The sequence below is a fragment of the Macaca fascicularis genome, chromosome 13, assembly GCF_037993035.2.
Source record: "Macaca fascicularis isolate 582-1 chromosome 13, T2T-MFA8v1.1".
NCBI lineage: Eukaryota > Metazoa > Chordata > Mammalia > Primates > Cercopithecidae > Macaca > Macaca fascicularis.
In genome coordinates, this window is record NC_088387.1 from 18,417,466 (window position 1) to 18,422,312 (window position 4,847).

At 38.7% G+C, this 4,847-nt stretch overlaps 1 pseudogene; it reads left to right on the plus strand.

The window, feature by feature from the left end:
* The first annotated feature begins 516 nt into the window (after positions 1-516).
* LOC102138766 (platelet-activating factor acetylhydrolase IB subunit beta-like) lies at positions 517-2,956 on the plus strand (annotated as a pseudogene).
* Positions 2,957-4,847: the final 1,891 nt, after the last annotated feature.

A 4,847-nucleotide genomic window follows, 5' to 3' on the forward strand; every position in this document is an offset into this window, starting at 1 on the left:
CTCCCCCTGCCGCCTCTCCACACTGTACGCTTTGAAAGGAAGTCACTGTGTGCAGCCCATACTTAAGGCGGGGGGAATTATGCTCCACCTCCTTGGGGGTGGAGTATTACATAAATGACCTGAAGTTCCACTGCACTCTGGAGATGTGCCTATTCTCTGCCATTTACTTATTCATAGGTATATGATTAAATAGATATATAAATGTAAATCAGTATGGAGTCACACAGATTTATTTTCTACTTGGGTTATTTATAAACCAATACTACTTTGTTGCTCAAATTGTTCCAGCTTTGGCCATTGAAAGCTTTTTCAAGTGGTTACTGTGTCCCCTTGACCTGTGTGTTACTGTTTGTTCTTCTGAGCACGTTCTCACTTTCTGGCCCTGTGAAATGCTCCTCCAGGCTCATCTTGTACATTCCCCGCCTGTCCTAGAATCAGCCATTTCTCCAGGAAGGCTGAGTTCCTTTTATTAAATGGTGTTAAGAACAGCGGGGGCAGTGGCAGCAGCGTTGTGATGTCAGGGCGTTGGGGCAGCTCCTGTGACAGACGGAGCTGGAGCGGTGGGGCAATGGCAGAGTCTGGTGCCCGGGAGAGTGGAATGAATCTTACTTGTTGAATATCTTCTGGTTACTAGTTGGAATCATTTGTAAAAGAATCATTTTCCCCTGTGTGGAAGACACTTAGTGGCATATTTAAATTATAAGTCCACGGATCAAAAAGCTTTTTGATTTCCCAAAGGAGGGACATACCACTATATCAGATAAGCTTGACATGACAGCCAAGATGGTGCTGTCCCAGAGACAACGAGATGAACTCAATCGAGCTATAGCAGTTTATCTTCGTCCAAATGGCTATGAAGAGGCATATTCAGTTTTTAAAAAGGAAGCTGAATTAGATATGAATGAAGAATTAAAGTAGGCTGGAGTTTTGGGAATAAAAGGGACATCTGTTATTAGATAACAAAAGAAGGTTATGGAATTAGAATCAAAGTTAAATTAAACAAAAGAAGAATTTATGTCAGGTGGATCTCTTGGTCAGAAACAAGACCCAAAAGAATGGGTATTTTCTGCCAGAAAAATATGCATTGAGTGGTGACAGGAGTCCAGTCACTCGAGTCATATTCCATCCTGTGTTCGATGTTATGGTCTCTGCTTCAGAGGATGCTACAATTAACGTGTGGGATTATGAGACTGGAGATTTTGAACAAACTCTTAAAGGGAGGACATACAGACTCTGTACAGGATATTTCATTCGACCACAGTGGCAAGCTTCTGGCTTCCGGTTCTGCAGCTATGACCATTAAACTCTGGGATTTTCGGGACTTTGAATGCATCAGAACCACGCACGGCCAAGACCACGATGTTTCCTCAGTAGCCATCATGGCCAGGGGAGATCATACAGTGTCTGCCTCAAGGGATGAAGCTATAAAAATGTGGGAAGGGCAAACTGGCTACTGTGTGAAGACGTTCACAGGACACAGAGAATGGGTACGTATGGTATAACCAAATCAAGATGGCACTCTGATAGCCAGCTGTTCCAACGACCAAACTGTGTGCGTATGGGTCATAGCAACAAAGCAATGCAAGGCTGAGCTCCGAGAACATGAGCATGTGGTAGAATGCATTTCCTGGGCTCCAGAAAGCTCATATTCTTCCATCTCTGAAGCAACAGGCTCTGAGACTAAAAGAAAAAGTGGTAAACCTGGGCCATTCTTGCTGTCTGGATCCAGAGACAAGACTATGAAGATATGGGATGTCAGTACTGGCATGTGCCTTATGACCCTCGTGGGTCGTGATAACTGGGTGCATGGAGTTCTGTTCAATTCCAGGGGAAAGTTTATTTTGAGTTGTGCTGATGACAAGACCGTATGCCTATGGGATCACAAGGACAAGCAATGCATGAAGACCCTCACTATGCATGAACACTTTGTTACCTCCTTGGATTTCCACAAGACGGCACCCTATGTGGTCACTGGCCGCGTAGATCAAACAGTAAAAGTGTGGGAGTGCCGTTGATTGCGTCTCCTTCGGCCCCTCCTCCCTCTTTTCCTCTGGATGCACTCTGATGATACCATGGTTACCCCATTGAGCGCTGTTTAAATAAATATTGGTCTTTCATGTAAATTATTCTGGATGTAGATTGAGCTTATTAAATGTTACACACAAAGTAAAAAAAAAAAAAAAAAAAAGAACAGCATTAAAAACTAAGACGTAAACACTAGGTGTGCTCATTGCTACTGGGATGACACTTCTTCAGGCCCTGTCAGGAGACGGAACAAGGAAATATATACCAACCCATATCTGTAAGTATATTGTACATATCCATCTATTTTGAGCTGAACTCGATTCCACGTTGATGTCCCCAACACTAACCACGTCATATGAATCACTGCAGCCTTCCCTGCCTGCTTGTCTGTAGCATCCCTTCCAACAAGGAGAAACCTGGCTCCCACCATCCTCCATCCAGTGACTTCACATTTCAGAGTGCGTGCCTAGTGGCTTCAGAACTTATATCCTTTTGGGAAAGAGCTTTATCTACTAGAATACAGGATTGTGAACAGTTCCTTATGTTTTTAGTCTTACAGTCTCCACTCACTTCCAATGCCACTTGGTCAGCACGTTTTCCTCCCACCCCTTCAGTGGAATTATTTTATACATTTGTAATACAGATAGTCTTCTGTCATATTCACCATCCCATCTTGGAATCCCCCAACATCTTTAATTATTTTTTTAAATTTGCATATGTTCAGGTTCACTCTTTGTGACGTAAAATTCCATGGGTTTTGAAAAATGCAGTGTCATGTATTCACCACCACAGTATCATACACAATAGTTTTACCACTCTAAAAAAAAATCTCATGTGCTTTCCGGACTCTACTCTTCCCTCTCTCCAGGCCCCTGGAAACCACTGATTCAATTACCATCTCTATAGTTCTACCTTTTCTAGAAAATAATATAAATGGATAAGCTTTTTTCAGTAAATAATATGCATTTAAGTTTTATCTATGTTTTTACATAGCCTGATAGTTCATTTATTTATATCTCCGAATAGTATTCCTTTATATGCATGTACTACAGTTTATTAATCTATTCACCTGCTGAAAGACATCCTGGTTTTCCAGATTTTGGCAATTATGAATAATGTTGTCACACACATTTGCATGCAGGTATTTTGTGGATTTAGTTTTCAACCAGTTGGGTAAACATCTAGGAGTATGCTTGCTGATTCATACAGTAAAATAATGTTTAACTTTTTAAGAAACTTCCAAACGTCTTTTAAGGTAGCTGTACTATTTTGCCTTCCCACCAGAAATGAATGTGGGTTCTTATTCTTCTAAATTCTCACAGCAATTGGTATTGTTGGGTTTTTTTGTATACTAGCCATTCCAATAGGTGTGTGGTGAAAGCTCACTCTTGTATTCATTTGCATTTCCTTAATGACAGATGATGTTTCACATGCTTATTTACCATTTGTAAGGTGTGTGTATATATATATATACACACACACACATATATGTACAAATGTGTATGTCATATGTATACACACACACACAAATATCATCTTTGGTGGTGATTTGGAGGTGTCTGTTCAGATTTATTCATTTTTTTCAATTGGATTACTTATTCTCTTTTTGTTGACTTTTAAGATTTCTTAAAATATTTTGGATACAAGTTTCTTATCAGGTTCATGTTTTGCAAATATTTCTTCTCAGTCTGCAGCTTGTGTTTTCATTATCTTAGCAGAATCTTTCATAGAGCGGAAGTTTTTAGTTTTAATAAAGTCCAATTTCTCTATTTTTTTTTTCTTTCATGGTTCATGCTTTTGGTTGTGTATCTAAAAATTTCTCACCAAACCCAAGGTCACATAGATTTTCTTCTTATGTTTTCTTCTATAAGTTTTATAAATGTGCATTTTAAATTTAGGTTTATGATCCATTTTGAGTTAGCTTTTGTGTAAGTTGCAAGTTCTGTGTCCAGATTCATTTAGCCTATGAACATCCAATCGTTCCAGCACCACGTGATGAAAATACTTCACTTTCTCCATTGAGCTGCCTTTACGCCTCTGTCAAAAGTGAGTTTATTATACTGTGTGGGTGGGTCTATTTCTGGCCTCTTCAGTTGTTGACTTATATGTCCTTTTTTTTGCCGATACCACACCGTCTTGATTATTATAGCTTTATAGTAATTCTTGAAATGAAGGACTCTGAGTACTCCAACTTTGATCTTCTTCTTCAGTATTGTGTTAGCTGTTCTAGGCTTTCTGCTTGTTTATATGAATTTTAGAATCAGTTTATCAATATCTAAAAAGTAACCTGCTGGGATTTTGAATTGGATTGCTCTGAATAAGTTAGAAATACTTCACATCTTAACAGTACCAAGTCTTCCAATCGATAAGCAGGGACTGTCTTGCCGTTTATTTAGATTATTTTATTTTGCCACTATTGTCTAGCTTTTTGCATACAGTTTCCATACAGATTGTGTCAAATTTATAACTAAATACTGATTTGGGGGGATGCTATTGTAAATGGTAATGTAATTTTCATTTCAAATTCTGATTATTCATTGTATATAGAAAAGCAATTGACTTTGGTATATTTTCTTTGTATGCTGTGTCCTTGTTATATTCACCTTTTCCAATGAGGTTTTCACCTTTTTTTGTGTGTGTAGATTATTTGGTATTTCCTACATAGACAATGTATCTACTAATAAAGACTATTTTTATTTCTTTTTGTCCAGCCCGTATATCTTTCTTTTAATTCTTTTTCTTATTGCTGTAGCTGGGACTTCCAGTATGATGTTCCATAGGAGTGGTGAGAGAGGACATCCTTGCCTTATTCCTGATTTTAG